The sequence below is a fragment of the Lissotriton helveticus genome, chromosome 6 (genome assembly GCF_964261635.1).
Source record: "Lissotriton helveticus chromosome 6, aLisHel1.1, whole genome shotgun sequence".
Lineage (NCBI taxonomy): Eukaryota > Metazoa > Chordata > Amphibia > Caudata > Salamandridae > Lissotriton > Lissotriton helveticus.
In genome coordinates, this window is record NC_136067.1 from 674,441,348 (window position 1) to 674,458,141 (window position 16,794).

A 16,794-nucleotide genomic window follows, 5' to 3' on the forward strand; every position below is an offset into this window, starting at 1 on the left:
ACAGGCACCCTTGACCCATGGTGCACATGTGTGTGCATTGTTAACATGATTGGTATAGTACTGAAGGGACAACTCTCAGCACAAAGAAAAGCAATGGCAGAGTATTAATCTTTTGGATGTGTGCAGTGGAATGCAGCACAAATACAATACTGAATGACACTTAGAGATGTGTCGATGATCCTCCTTGGCATACTTCCCCTGGATAGTCATGCATTAATGAGGCCTGCCATGGCTTACAAACATTAGCTAATTTGTGAATGTGTCAAAACACATATCACTGGTTTGGAACAGCAATTTCAATGTTAAAGGTATGGCTCCATGATGTCCACTATGGTTACGCTGTGCTTTGCACTGGCTTTGCCAGACTCAATACCTCTGAATGCAAAGCAAGTCCCGCATGATGATTTTGCATGGCCTCATAGAGGTGATTTTGTCACTCCAGTAAGCTTGCCTCTTGTAAAATAGGCCCAATAAATGTCACAGAGGAGCCCACTCACATGGTACTTTATCCAAAGATATGCCAGGCTGAATCTGACACATCTGAACTTATCTCATAAATGTTGGCGTTTAACTGTCCAATGACATCTTTGGGGATGCACAGGACATGTCTGAGCAATATCTGGTACTCTGCAGCACTGACCCATAGAGAACTCACTTAACTTAAGGAACAAAGACACATCATGTGTGATGTATGTTGCATACTTATTTCCTAGTTTAATAATGAGGAGGACATGGTTATTGCTATACCTTGCTGAGTATGGTATGTGAGTTATGTAGATGCAGACAATCATGAAAGTCCGCTACCATACCATAGTGAAATATAGTGTTTTCTGAGCTCCAAGGACTGGTTCCGCAAATTGGTCACCAGATGCATGCTTTGGCTCATCATAAGTGTGTACATGTCAGACTGCCTGACCAATATGTATCATTCAGGCATGTTAACTGTGCTAGTAGATCAATTACAACATGAAAGGTTACATAGTCAATCACTATGCATACGTACTGTGCTTCAGTTGCCTACAATATGTGTTCTAATTTAACTGATTTGTTTTACATGTTATGTCTTGTAGGTGGACCTGCCACATACCCAGTTGGAGAGGTGGATAATTTCAAGGACCCAAATGTTACCAGTGATAGCCTTTGTGAATGCTAATTATGTAGTGCAAGGAGTGTGTGTGATGTAAGATGCTGTGTGAATTGGTAGGATCAACGTGTATCTCTATCACAAAGAAACATTTAATGTGAAGAAAATGGCAAAAAAGCAGATCTTTATTGCAGCATGTGCATTAACCTCTGACTAATGTCAAGAAGAATACATTGCAAATCTAGGATGGACCACATGATACATGACTTGACAGAGGAGCCATGATCAGTGTGACCATGTGAAAATATGTGTGTAGGACGCTGGATCTGTCTATAGTGTACTACAATGACGTACACTGTGCAGAGAGTCCAGTGAATTCCAATTGGTGTGAAGAGGTAAAAGCAGATCATTCTAATGCTTTTTTGTGGTGGTGTGGGCGAGTAGTTAGGCTTATCAGAGGGTAGTGCTAAGAATTTGTTGTCACACACAGAGGCAATAAATGAAACACACTCAAGAATAAATCAGGGACCAATTTGTAAAAAAATAACTCCCTCCGACTCACCACCTCCAGCACGTACTGCTCCTCGGCCCCCACTGAACAGGAGGTAACAACAACCACTTCAGCCACACCACGCAACCCCCCTGGATGGACCACCACTAAGTATACTTCTTCTTCAACAAAGTCACCGCTCACAAACCTACACCACGCCCTCTGGGGAGAAACTAGAGCAAGGTCACTGAGGAGCACCTCAACTCCACCCTCAACCACGATCCCCCTCCCACCTCAACTGATGCCAACTCTGCAGCCAAGGAACTACACAGATGGATCACCAACTGCGCAGACAAGCTCGCCCCCCTCTGCAACCCCGACACACAGCACCCCATGAAGTCAACCTGGTTCCCCACCGACCTCCAAGAATCCATATGCCCCTGCAGACGTCTCGAAAAGCTATGGAGAAACAGCAAAACCGCAAAAGATCGCACCACCTACAAGAACGCCATGACTGAATACCACCAACTCATCAGATCCACCAAAAGGACCTACATCCAGATCAAAATCCTCGCTAACGCCAGCAACTCAAAGAAACTCTTCAGCATCATTCAGGAATTCACCAAACCACCCCAGCGAAGCCACTGACGTCACACCCTCCCTGGATCTCTGCAACAAACTTGGCTCCTACTTCCATCTGAAAATCAAGTCCCTCTACGACAACTTCAACGAACAGACACCAGACACCAAAACCACTCCTCCCTGCAGCAACAACAGCCAGCCTACCATCTCCGCCTGGACCCCGGTCACATTGAAGACACCGCCATGACCATAAAAAGCATTCACTCAGGAGCCCCCACGGACCCCTGCCCACTGCACATCTTCCACAGAGCCACCGTCGCCATAGCACCTGAGCTACGATGCACCATCACGCCACCTTTGAATCCGGCACATTCCCCGATGACTGGAAACATGCAGAAGTCAAGCCCCTCCTCAAGAAGCCCTCCACAGACCCAAAGAAACTAAAAAACTAGTGACTCATCTCTCTCCTCCCCTTCCTTGCCTAAGTCATGGAGAAGATCGTCAACATTCAGCTAACGAACTTCATTGAAGATAACTCCATCCTTGACCCTTCCCTATCTGGATTCCACAGCGACCGCAGCACTGAGACCGCCTTCCTCGCTGCCACAGACGACATCCGCACTCTCCTCAACCAAGGCCACACCACGGCCCTCATCCTACTAGATCTCTATGCGGCCTTCGACACCATCTCCCACCGCACTCTCATCACCAAACTCCACAACACAGCATACAGGGGACCGCCCTCGACTGGCTCCAACCCTTCTGCACTGGCAGAACCCAAAGAATCAGACTCTTACCCTTTCTCCCCCACAGAGATCAACTGCATAGTACCCCAAGGATCATCGCTCAGCCCCACACTCTCAACATCTACATGGCCGCCCTCGCCGCCATTGTGAGACAGCATGGACTCAGCATAGTATCCTATGCCTACAACAACACCCAGATCATCCTCTCCCTCACAAAGGATCCCCACACCACCATTCTCAGATTCCAGGAAGGAATGAAAGATGTTGCATCCTGGATGAGCAGCAGCTGCCTGAAGCTCAACTCGGAGAAGACAGAAGTCCTCGTGCTTGGACCCACACCCTCAGCATCAGACAATACCTGGTGGCCCACCGCCCTTGGCAACCCCGCCACAGACCTCGCCTGAAACCTCAGCATCATACTTGACTCCTCCCTCACCATGACCCAACAGATCAATGCTGTTGCCTCGACCTGCTTCAACACCCTCCACATCCTTTGCAAGGCCTTCAAATGGATACCCCCCGAATCCAGAAAGACCGTCACCCATGCACTCATAACTAGCAGACTGGACTATGGAAACACCCTCTATGCCGGAATCAACAACTCCCTGCTCTGCAAACTCCAGACCATCGAGAACACCGTGCCCAGACTCGTCCTCGACATCCCACAACATGAACACATCACCCAACACCTACAAAACCTCCACTGGCTTCCAGTCGAGAAGAGAATTACCTTCAAGCTACTCACCCACGCCTACAAATCCCTTCACAACACCAGACCTCAATACCTGAACGAAAGAGTCTACTTCCTACCCAAGAGAGAACTCCGCTCCAACGACCTTGCCTTTGCCGAAGACCCCGTGCATCTGCAGAGCCAGAGCCGGTGAAAGAGTCTTCTCCTACATCGCGGCTCAGACCTGGAATGAACTCCCATTTGACATCAGATTTCTCCCTTGACATCAGCTGTGCTAGCCTTCCACGCAGCGAACCTTAGCGCTGTCGTGACTTGGAAACACACTCGCCGCCATTCTCCACTTGCCCACAAGCCACGCCCTCGGCCGCGAGGCCACGCCCCCTTCCCTCGCAGCTACTTAGGCGCGATGAGTGCTAGGCTAGCGCGCGGCAGAGGTAATTTTGCTCCTGAGGCGGAAGCCGGGAGAAACGCTGTGATTTATTTTAAAATTTGGAATTGTAATTGTGTTTTTAACTTGCCTGCTCCCTCCTTCTGGGCATTTCTCCCTTGACATCAGCTGTGCTAGCCTTCCACGCAGCGGACCTTAGCGCTGTCGTGGCTTGGAAACACACTACCCGCCATTCTCCACTTGCCCACAAGCCACGCCCTCGGCCGCGAGGCCACGCCCCCTTCTCCCATAAAGATGTGCATTCCTCGTACGCGCAGCGGACGAGCGCAGCGGGCGCGCCGTCAGCGCGCCGAAGGTGCGCCTAAAGCAAGCCCGTGCACCCTGCTCCCGCCCTCACTTATACGCCAGCTCAATTATTCTCCTTAAATCTAGCTCAGTCCATTGCCCCTTCCCTGTTTCAGCGCATTGCAGCTTTGGGCATCTCTGTCCCGTTGCTCTCTTCGTCTGAACCTACGCTGCTTACTCCCCGGTTACAGGCTCTTCCCCCCCCTGTCCCTCTTCTTCGCCCTTCATCCATTACGGCCACCGCTTGCCTGCTTAATACTAGATCGGCAGGCAAGCACCAGCTTGAGCTTTTTAATTTATTAGACACCGATGCCCCTGATTTTCTGTTTCTCACAGAGACTTGATTCTCGGTTGACTCCCTCCCTGATCTTCTGTCCGCCCTCCCCGACTCCTACTACGCCCTTCGGGCGGACCGACCAGCTGGTAAAGCCGGTGGGGGTGTGGTGATGATCACTCGTTCTAATCTTCAGTTTCAGCTTCTTCCCTACCCTCCCATACCTGGCGTCGACTTTTTAGTTGCCCGCTCCGTTAATCTTTTGGCCCCCCCTTACAATAGTCCTTATGTATCGTCCCCCTCAAAACATGCCTTTCTTTGTGCCCGCCTTGCAAGAACTACTGGCTACGCTTGTGGTCAATAATTCTTCTGTGCTCCTTTTGGGAGACTTTAACTATTGGCCAGGCGACCCCAGGGAGGACTTGTCCTCCAAGGACTTCTCGGCCACTCTTCAGTGTCTTAATTTTCTTCCTCACCTTCACTCCCCTACCCACATTCATGGCCATATTTTAGATCAAATATGGTCAGCTAGTTGTACTATCCTCCCCCCCACAGTCCTTCCTTGCACCTGGTCCGATCACTTTTTGATTTCATTCCCTATTGAGCTCGGAGCACAAGAGAAACTCCCCCTGTCCAAGAATGTTACAGCTCGTAATTGGAATCGGGTTGACCTCAACTCTCTTTGTGCCTCTCTCACTACCTCTCCCCCGACCTATGTACTCTTTCCCTTGATTGTCAAGTAGACGCCGTGAATCACTGGCTGTCCACCTCTTGCGACCGGGTGGCCCCCCTTAGGAAAGTCAAGACCTGCCGCCCCCATGACGCCCAAAAATGGTTTACAGACGAGCTGAAAATTCTTAAATTGGATCTTAGGCGTTCCGAACGCCACTGGAGACGCAACTATTGTCCCTTCCTGTGAACCAAATACAAGCTTCTTCTGGCTAATTATAAGAAGGCTATCCTTTTAGCCAAAACCACCTACTTTTCGGAGAGAATATCTTTGTCAGCCAATAAGCCCAAAGAGATTTTCTCCATAGTCCGCAACTTAGTTGCTTCGGATAGGGTCAACCCTAACCTCATCCCTTCCCACGCTCTCTGTCTGTCTCTGAACTACTTCTTTCTAGAGAAGATCGCGAAGATTAAATCCAATATTCCTTTAGTACCCTCGCCACCTCTTTCTCCTCCTCTTACTCTTCCTTTGTCTTTCCCTTCTCTCGATCAGTTTCCACCTATCCCTCTGAACTCTTTTCTGGCTCTACTTAAGAAAGTGAAGTCAGGTTCTCCGGCTGACTGTGCTCCAGCTCGCATTCTGAGAGAACTTTTCATTCACTGCCCCGATCCCCCTCTCTCCCTCCTTAACGCCTCTATCTCCTCAGGTCTAGTTCCGAAATTTTTTAAATCAGCTATAGTTCGCCCCATCTTAAAAAAGCCTGGTTCAGACCCCTCTCTTCCCTCCAACTTTAGACCCATTTCCCTTCTCCCTTACCGTGGGAAGATCTTGGAGAGCTATATTACATCTTGTCTCTCTTCCTTCATTGAGGATAATCACCTCTTGGCCTCCCACCAAGCGGGTTTTCGTCCGGCCCATTCTACCGAGTCAGTGGTCCTGTCCGTCCTAGACGAGCTAAAGAGCAAGGCAGACTCCAACTTACCTCAAGCCTTGGTGCTCCTAGATCTGTCCGCTGCGTTTGACACGGTCGACAACTCCATCCTCCTCGGACGTGTCTGCGCGGCGGGCGTTCAGGGCACCGCCCTCTCTTGGCTCCCCTCTTTTCTTAAAGAACGGACTCAGGCTGTCCATCTCTCTGGCTACACCGCCCCAACCCGCTTGGTTCCTTGCGGGGTCCCCCAAGGTTCCTCCCTGTCCCCTCTTCTTTTCAATCTTTACATTCGTCCCCTTATTCTTTCTCTCCTTGACATGGGGGTCTCCGTATATAACTATGCGGATGACCTCCAGTTTTTGATCTTTCTTCTCCTCTGCACTCCCTTCCTAAATTCTACTCCACTTTAGTTTTTATCTCGGAGTGGATGAACCGTAACCAACTCAAGCTTAATCTGGACAAGACGGAGTTGGTCCTGACTGGCCCTACCATCTCCCCGTGGTCGGCCGCCTTTTGGCCTTCCATCTTCGGCCCCCCGCCCATACCGGCTGCCTCCGCAAAGACCTTTGGTATTAAAGTCAGTCAGGACCTCTCCATGCATGCCCAGATTAGCTCAGTTGTTTCTTCCTGTTTCCTCTCTCTCCGGATTATCAGGAAACTGTCCCGTTTCTTTTCCTCTGATGCCCTTAAACTTATTATTTTGGCAATGATTATCTCCCGTCTTAATTACGGGAATAGCCTGTATGTGGGCATCCCGGCCTCCGAACTACGTCGACTGCAGGCTATTCAGAATCAGGCCGCCCGTCTTATTTATCACCTTCCCAAGTCCTCTCACATCACTCCTGTTTTGAAATCCCTTCACTGGCTTCCCATCTGCCAGAGATCCCTCTTTGAGATGGGCTGCCTGGCCTTCATGGCTCGTACCTGCACTGCCCCGGCCTTCATCAATTCTCGTATTATCCCCTACACTCCTAAACATGCCCTTCGTTCCTCCAATCAATCTCTCCTCACTGTTCCACGGTTCCGTAGATCTAAAACTGGAGGCACTAGATTCTCTGTACTAGCTCCCCGTTTCTGGAACACCCTCCCTCTGTCGATCAGATCTATACCAGTCTACGCCCAATTCCGCAAAGCTCTCAAGACTCATTTGTTTTCCATAGCGTACTCTAGCTGATCTCCTTCGGCAATACCTACTCTTTAGCTCTTTACCTTTAGCGCCAGGAAGCCGCTTGGTCGCAGTGCGCTTTATTAAGAACTTTCTTCAGATGTTCCCCCACTCTACACACCTTCAGGAAGAGGCTCAAGAACTGGCTCTTCAGCTGACTCTGAGCTGCATCCCTCCCCCCACCAGCGCCTTGAGAACCTCACGGGTGAGTAGCATGTTTCACAAATCCCTGATTGATTGATTGATATATATTTTTAGAAACCAAATACTTCGTTCAACAGATAATAAATGCTTTGTTTGCCGATTTTTAATCAAACGCAGTTCAAGACACAAATTCTTATGGCTTTTAGGCATCAGCGGTCACTATCGTCATGCAGAGACCGGTGTGGTCAAGGGGAAGAAAAGCATCGGGTTGGATAGCGGAGTATTACCAACACATTTACTGTCACAGTCGATGGAAGCAACACTCCAACACAAAGTTTTGGGGGACAATGGACACAAAGTTTTGGGGGACAATGGACGCCCAGAGTTCAGGACAAGTTCTTCTCAAGGGCAGTCAGAGTTTTGCAAGTGCCAGGGCTCGGGCACAACAGGCAGTTCTGGGTGCCCTGGATCAGAGGTGCCAGAGGTCTTGGGATGCAGAATTAGTTCTTCACCAGTAGCGCCAAGCTACAGGTGCGATGAGGGCAGTCCCTCGCAGTTGTGCCAAAGTTGCTGCTTTCACACAATCAATGTCACCAGAAAGCGGGTACTGGCTCACAGGAGCAGGGTTGTTTCCAGCATCGGTTGCAGGTACTGTGAGGATAGCTCTGGCTGGTGGAAGCGTTGAAGGGGTCGATACCGTAGTTGTAACCAACAACTTTTGGTTGACGAGGTGAATTGCATTGATACGGTCCGTGATGGTCTTCAACTTGTGACGGATTTTACCGGTGGCGTGCCTGGGTCTAGTACCACTAGTCCAAAGGTAGGTCCCAGGCAATTGGTGAAGGTTTGCAGGGCTCCGGGGTTCTTTGAGGCTGCACAGGTTTCAGGTAGGGGTGACAGACCACAGTTGTTGAGTCCTTTCACAGTTGGCAGGGTTTGGCACCGGTTTCTTCTGCAACAGAGCGCAGTTCTTGGATCACCAGCACGTCTTCTTCCTTTGTCTTCTTTAGGTCCATGGAATCTGAAGTCAAGGTCTCGGGCAGCCACCTAAAAACTAAATTTAGGGGGCATTGAGGGGGAGCCAGGTAGTAGCCAATGATGAAGCCCCAGAGGACCCTCCTCAGTACCCATGTCTAGAGATCAGGGCTACCATTTACTTGGGACTTATAAGGGTAACTAAAGTTGTGGCAATTGTGGTACAGTTTTGGGGAAGAGATCTGACATTGGGAACCTGATTAGCAGGGATCCAGTGCACTTACTGTTCGAAATCACATCAGGGGAAAAAGTGGGGGCTAACCATGCAAATCGAGGCACTTTCCTACAAAGTTGTAGTGGATTAACAGCTGAACATGCCTGTGGATGTGAAAACTCCTAAATGCATGTCAGTTGCACATGCTATGACATTGAGACCATGTAATACACCGTTGCATGATCCACCATGGACTTACAACTGCTCAGATAGGAGATGTTTCATATGTCCCTGTATTATGTGAGTTTCTCATCCAGCCTTAATTCTTACATCCAATACCTGGCACATGTTCAGTATAGGTTCCAGCAAAGGTAGAAGACCCAGGGTCCCAGGTCTATATCTTACTTCTTAACAAAAGATTTCGAGCAACGAAGTAACCGTTCTCGAAGCTCTGGACCATAAAAGCTTCATAAAACAGTTGAGGTTAAGTGTGAGCATTCGTTCCTTCCTTTTAGATAAATGATGTATTCATTCAATACGGATGAATCCTTTTTATCTTTGTATTGTAATGGCAGAATCTGTTACTGCATATTTAATTAATTCATCTCTTAATTAGTCCATTTCACTCTTCTTGTGAATTTATAAAGCTTTATTGAACAAAGAACAAGAACAGCCAACACGTGTTTCACCCTGTATGGCGAATGGCACTAGGGCTTTCTCAAGGCTAAACAATTTAATCACATCTTTCTTTTGCTTTTTGCTACAGAAATTGTCGCAATACAGTTGATGCACATCCGATTCTTTCCTGATGGCCGGGTCCTGCGTATTCTCTGCTCTCTGTACAGCCGGGTCCTGTGTCTGAGCAGAGAAGACGCAGGACCCGGCCGTCAGGAAAGAATCGGATGTGCATCAACTGTATTGCAACATTTTCTGTAGCAAAGAGCAAAAGAAAGATTTGATTATATTAGATTAGATTAGACGAAATAGTGCCACCAGTTAGATCCTTTGACTTCTCTTTCTACTCTCTAGACTGATGTCTCCCCTCTATTCTTAGGAACAGTGACCCATTGTTTTGGTTTATACATTACTTGAGAGCACGGACACTGGAACTTTAATAACTCTTTGTCCCCCTTTCTTTTGTTTAAAGTAGGACACCTGTTACGCATGGGTACTGATTGCAAATTGCACTGTATTTCCCTTTCAGATGGCTTTAATGTCAGCATTTTTCTCGCTACCACTGTGTGCCTACTCTGAGGGGATGGGCCCTGTCATACTAGTTAGATTACGATTACTGACATTCACCCCATTTCATCATGACCAGAGTTGGTTATCTGCAGAGTGTTGCATATCATTTTAATCAGACCCATGCACTTGTATGTGTACATGCCTCTTCTGGCTGTTTCCAGTTTTGTCCTCGTAGACGAATTACTGCCTCACAGTGATGGACCCCAGATCATAAACTGACTCTCATGTGCCTACGACACCAACATTATACGAAGCCATATCCCAATGGACTGACCTGACAGGCTGTTTTTGAGGGATATGGGTCAGACATCACCCCACATGGTAGTTGTGCTGAAAATGGTGACATGTACCTACCCAGTTTTCTAAAACAACTGGGCCCATCCACCTCAGCCTCTAACCTTCCTAGACTTGTGTCCTTTGTGGTGGCTAAGTAGTTCTCCCTATCCCTTGGGGGTTCCCTGTTTGACTTCCTCTGACTTATACTTGTGGCACAGTGAGACAGTTTTGCCACAAATTCCCTCCTCGCACATACTACATCTTCACCCAGGTCCACATGACATGTAGAATGTAGTACCCCAATGGGCTATTAACTGTCATCCCTAACCAGCTGCAACACAGATGTGACTCATTCAGACACAGCAGTGCATGTGTACCTTGTAGGACACATGTCCATTCTCTTCTCCTTGTTATGCAATGTCTCCCAATTCAGACAGAGTGGCAATTCAACGTGCACAGCAAAGTACCTACAATTCACTTCACTATCTGAAGCCTACCTGGACCGCGCATCATCATTTGTCCTCTGGTGTACATCACTTGCATTCATCCCCACACCCAGTCACATTTAGTAGATGAGAGTCAGTTGGTCCTTACCATGGCAACTGAAGCTTGTGTGCTCTGACCCTGCAAGCCAGGACAGCTGCATCCAATGTAGTTTAATCTAGGCTACTATAGATGTGGCTCTTGGTATGTGCCTATGTGTAGATAATTCCCATGGCCCACAATGCCCCCCCTAGGAGAGTTGTTTCTCCTCTTACAAACCCATAACATGCCATGGATTTGCAGGCTAGATTAGTGTGCATGGGCCCCAGTGAGACAGAGGAGTTTATTTACAAGAATATGGTGTAAAGTGGTGCAGCAAGCAATTTTGTTACACGAAGCTGCATCATTAGGAAAGTCGAGGGATGAGTTGTACTTACAACAATATGACGCAACCCTGTGCTTTCCTGAGTGCTGACGTACAATAAGCTGCCTAGCATCAATGCAGGCACCCTTGCACCATGGTTGGATCCGGGTCCCAGATTAGTCCCGCTGAAGGTTTACCTTCTTATCTTTTGTTCCAAGAGTCCCGTTCATGTTTGAAGGAGGTCACAAGAAGCAAGGAGCACATCACAGGCCATGATTGGTGTGGCACGAAGAGCAGGCCACACACTACGGACAAGCGGGCCTGTGCTTCCTACCGGCAGTCTCCCGCAAGCAGCCGATGCTGCTGTGTGTAGAGATGGACTGGTAGTGGCTCACACTGATTTTCAGTTCAAGCGGTGCAGTTCCGGTGTGAACGGGCCCATTCGCAGTTGCAAAGAGCCCAAAAGCTTGAATTTAAGAGCTCGAGAGCCACACCAAGGGTCCATGACCTAAGAGGCACCTCTTGGGGTCAGGAACTCACTGAAGATGGATCCAGGAGCTATTGGGAGGCCATGTCCCTTAGGTTCAGATCAGGAGGCCAGCAGACTAGCCCTTTGAGTCACACTGGGGTCCTGGGTTCAGGATGATTTGAAGGTCCAGTTCTTCCTCCCTAGACAAGAGGGAAGCAGGTCAGCACAGCAGAGCAGCAGTCCAGCAGAGTGACAACCCCCTAAAGCAGCATAGCAGTCCTTCTTCCTGGCAGTGTATCCACAGGTCCAGAAGTAGTGTATTGAAGTGGTGGTGTCTGAGGTCCTTCTTTTAAAATTTGCTGCCCTGGTTCTGGAAGGTGAGAAAGTGTCTTTGAAGTGCATTGAATTCCCTACTTCCCCTGCCCTGGCCACAAGTTGGCTAAAGTGACAATGCATGACCATTAAGTCCTTTATGTGGAGACAGGACACAGTCTATTTAAGCGTAAGTGAGGCTGGTGCCAGCTCTTCCCTCCCATCGTGTCAGTAATGGCCGATGAAGTCACACCTAAGCTTCCATTGTATGTGGCTGTCTAGGAGGAATACAAAAAGCCAAACTGCCAACTACACCCTGTCATGTGATCAGGGATAGGCTGCAGGTACCAAATTCGCTATGGCAAGAAAATGCCAACTTTCTAAAAATGAAAACTCAAAGGCACGTGGCGGACGCACCAGACTTGCGCACTGCTTTAAATGGGACCTTACCCTTCCAATGCATTACTTTCATCCGTATTTTATCAAAGACTTGACCTTTTAATCACTGTTTTGATCCATTTTTTTCTTGTAAATACCACGGAGGCAGCAAAAGTCCACTTAGATGTTTATTGAACATTTTCAAATGCGGCTGCTTTCCATTCCAGGCTTTTAAACAACGGCATGTGTAATTTAATAAACACCAGTGTAGGCCCTGTTAGTGCAACCCAAAACATTTTGAGCCGAAGGCTCTTCATCAGGGGTTGCTGAAAAATACAACGAGATCAGCTGTACCAATTGCGCAAAATAAATGTGCTATTTAAACAACAACAAAATACTGTGGGCCTCATTTATGAGGCTGTGCGTCACTTTTACGCCGCCGGTGCGTCACTTTTTGTGACGCACCAGTGGCGTAAAAAATGTGCCTTGTTGCACCATATTTACAAAGTGATGCATCTAGGTAGATGCATCACTTTGTAAACCCGTGCGCCACATCTTACCTGCGCCAGGTATAATGTATGCAAGGGGGGGCGGTTTGACGCAAGAGAGAGTCATGGAAGTGACGCAGTGAAATCTATAAGATTTCACTGCGCCATTTCTTGGCCACTAAAGCGTCAAAATCTTACGCCTGCTTCATGACAGGCGTAAGACTGACGCAGGCACTAACAACATGGGACTTGCCCATGTGAAAGTACCCATTGCTGGAGTTGCGTCACTTTTGTGACACACTCCAGCAATGCATCACTTTTGTGCCTACAGATACATCAGAAATACTGACGTATCTGTAACTCCTTGCGACATGATGCGTCATATTATAAATATGATGCATCAATCATGGCGCAAGGAGTGCGCACTGAGAAGTGACGCATCGCTGCTTTCACACAGCGATGCGTCATTTCTCATAAATGAGGCCCTGTGAACCCTACTATCCTCCCACCCCCTCAATGAGGTGCTAACCAAAATATTTAAACGCTATGATCGCGCTCACCCCTACTCAAACCAATCAACTAGTGCCAACCCACAACTGTACCAAACATCACCCTAAATAAAATAATCGTCTCTCTAATCTGCCCACTTTTTTATCTTATTGAACACAAGCCTGTGCTCTTGATACGGCCGATAACCTCCTCTCTGACTCTTGGAATGAGTCGGGATTGAATCATGTGGTTGGATGGTTTAGGATGACATGAGGACACGTGAGTGGGAGAACTGGTTTTATAACGGTTCGCTTGGGAGGGTGATTGTGAGAGCAGTTTGTGGGAGAGTCAGAGAGGAGGTTATCGGCCGTATCAAGTTGCCGATTTCTTCATCGATGCATAAAACATTTTTAAGCACTAGGGCATTTGCCCGGTTTGGCAAGCCCTTTCCTTAATGGTATGAGTAGTACTGGAGCTAATTGGTATTTGTACTGTTTGCACTTCGCCTATGGTAAATGTAGGATGAGGGTCCGTTATTTTTGTGAAAGGCACTGATATGCACTCGCTTTTTCACTCACTTTTTTTTGTAGAGTTTTATATCTCGTGAACTAGACCTGAGACATCGGGTATCAGAGCGCTCTACATGAGCACCAGTTTCGTTACATGAGGACACATTATTTTTTTGTTAGGCATGGGGAGATTAAGTGATTTGCCCAGAATCACAGGATGTTGAGCGTCGTTGCGGAGACTTGACAGTTTGTTAGTCTTCCTGAGCCTAATATTCTTTTTTTTTTTCATTTTTTTTTTCAAAAGATTTTATTAGAAGAAGTTTTTTTACAAAACAGTAGAGTAAGCCGATCGAAGGCAACACTGGTAAATGTAAACATACGTATCGGTAATAATACATACGGGCTTCTTATGGCGCATGTGAGCTGGTTATACATCGGCTGCTTGAGTCCTTGTCTTAACATACCGGTCAAACGCATTGCCCCCTACGGTCGGAAAAGATCGTGTGTAGAGGTAAGTAGGATAGAGATGAGAGGGAGTGAGAGAAAGGACGAAAAGTTTAAATCTTTTACCGTCACCTGTTCCCTGTCTGATGGCAGACCGAGAAGGAATTTATCATGATCATTTGATACAGGCATCTTCCAAAAACAGATAGGGAAAAATGTAAAAGCTGGTACTTCGTTTTGGAGAAAAGTTACTTACCTACGAATAACGTTAGTCGTGGAGTTGCAAATGTTAACCAAATAAAAATACATAACAATCAAAAGCTTATAAAATATGTGGAAAATTAACATATAAATTTAGTAAGGTGATCCTGGAAAAAACTATCAATCAACAGCCAAAATGGGTAGCGTAGCAACTTCTGGACATTGCCCCATATTTGGCAGTTTTATATAACGCATACTCAACCTAAAGGTATTGCAGTGCTTTACACTAGCACCAGTTACATTACACAAGGACACATACACTTTCGGTAGGAACGGGAAGATGAAATGATTTGCCCAGAATCATGTGATTTGATCAAACATTGTGACTCGAACCTGGGATCCTCATTTATGGGATTTTTACAGGGCTGCGCATGAAGGCACCGCTGTGCTGCCCTACGCGAAAGTGAAAGGGCATTAATACAATCGTATTTATACAATACTGTGCATTCCTGTCTTTTGTCCCTGCACTGGTGCCGTTTTGACAGCCTAGCACCAACGTAGGCACCCATTTCTCTTTGTTTTTACTTCTTTCCACGTGTGCTGCAGCACACAGAGAACGAGAAAAATTCCTACTTTGATTGTTTTTTTGCAGGAAGTTGCCCCTTCCTGCACAAAAACAATCATGCGGACAACACAGACACCTCTGGACCATTGGGTGTCTGTGTTGTCGGCATGATTGGTGCAAGGGTGCCTGCCTTGGCACTCGGCTGCAGTTTGTGCGCCAGCACTGGCAGAAAGGATAGGAATGTGCTGTATCTTGTAGATAAAGCGCTTTGCTGTCCTTTTCTTTTGACGTAGGGCAGGGCAGCTAGAAGGTTTGCAGCGCTGCCCTGCGCCAAAGTATTGTAAATATGCTCGCTCCCAACTGCGCTTTTTTGGAATAATGCATTCAATGCAAACGCATGCTGTGGTAAAACCTCCAACCGACGCAGTAAACTGCATCCTATTGCACCAGTAAATTCCATGCGAGTTACCACTAGCAACATGCTGGTGGTAACAACATGCGTAAATGTGAAAAGTAGCGCAATGACGTTGCTATTTCATGTTCTTTCTCTTTTATTTTCAGAAAAATAACATTTGGCTATATTACGGAACGGTGATGTGGTTAGTGCAACAGAATATGGAATGGATGCGTAATGAAAAGAGTCAGCCGTATAGACGTAGAAATAATCATGAAAACTCATAATCGTAAATTACAGAACGATGATCCTGCAAAAAGACCCCCGGCTACAAGGAAGCAATATGACAGATTGGCCCACACTGTCCTCTTTTGTAGCTGCTTTAATAATGAATTCCCTCGTTCGTCCTTCAAGCTCTTTTTCTGCTGCCAGCGACTTCATCAATCTCTCGAGCATCTCGCAGGGCTCCCCTCGCGCTGTTGACGCTGGCACACAACAACGAGTGACAGGCCCGTCACAGCTGTGTTTGCTGCATTGGAAGGACACTGCTCTCTACAAACGTAAGATAAGGCTTCTCCGCGTGAAATCTCTGTTCGTCATCACATAAACAATATACAGATGGTATGACAAGGCAATAGCTACTCCAAGTTACTTTGCAGCCAGAGGCACTTGTTTCAAATACATAGTAGTTGCATCGGTACCCTTGCCCCACAACCCTCCACCCAAATAATGCACAGACAAGTATGTTTGGGAATAAAAAGTTGCAGGTTTATTTGTGATACAAATAACAGAGCGGGTTAACTGACAGGCGACCCTCCACCCCGCAACCCCTTGTTGCAGGGCGCCTGAAGTAGAGCCAAAGAAGCAGACACTAGTAGCCCCTGGCCACGTGTCGACCGGGGAGGCAAGCCTCCCCCCGGTGGACCTATCGTCCACCTGCCCCGCCCACCTCTGAACAAGGGAGAGTCAACTCACACCTTGCCCAGCTAGGAGGGGCGTTATTAGCAAACCCCCGGTTGTTCAGGTTACAACCGCCCTAAGGATTAACGGGGTGCCGTTGAACCAAGTCCCCAAGAAGGGCCCCATGGCTATGTATGACTCAGTGTGGTGCCTCTCGCACTGCGGCTTCAGGTCCTGTTCCTGCGCCTGTCCTGTATGGGGGTCGCCTTCTCTTTTCCACAGCCCTGGGCGTGGCACCCGCTGCGCCCAGAGCCCCCACTACCTAGCCCTCAGGTCCCTCTTTATCTACATCCAGCTCTTTCTAGCGCTTCCCCCAGGTCTAATAGGAAAATCGCCATCCCCACTTTGGACAAGTGAACCCCATCGGATTCCCAGCAACCAAGGGACTTGGCATGCAGCAGGCCATGCCGGATGAAACCTATGCCTCTTTGTTCGCTAAATTTGCGCATTGCCGCGTTTACGCGCCTGCGTGATATTTCCAGTGCTTCCTGTGATACTGCCCCATGCCAGATTGGTCT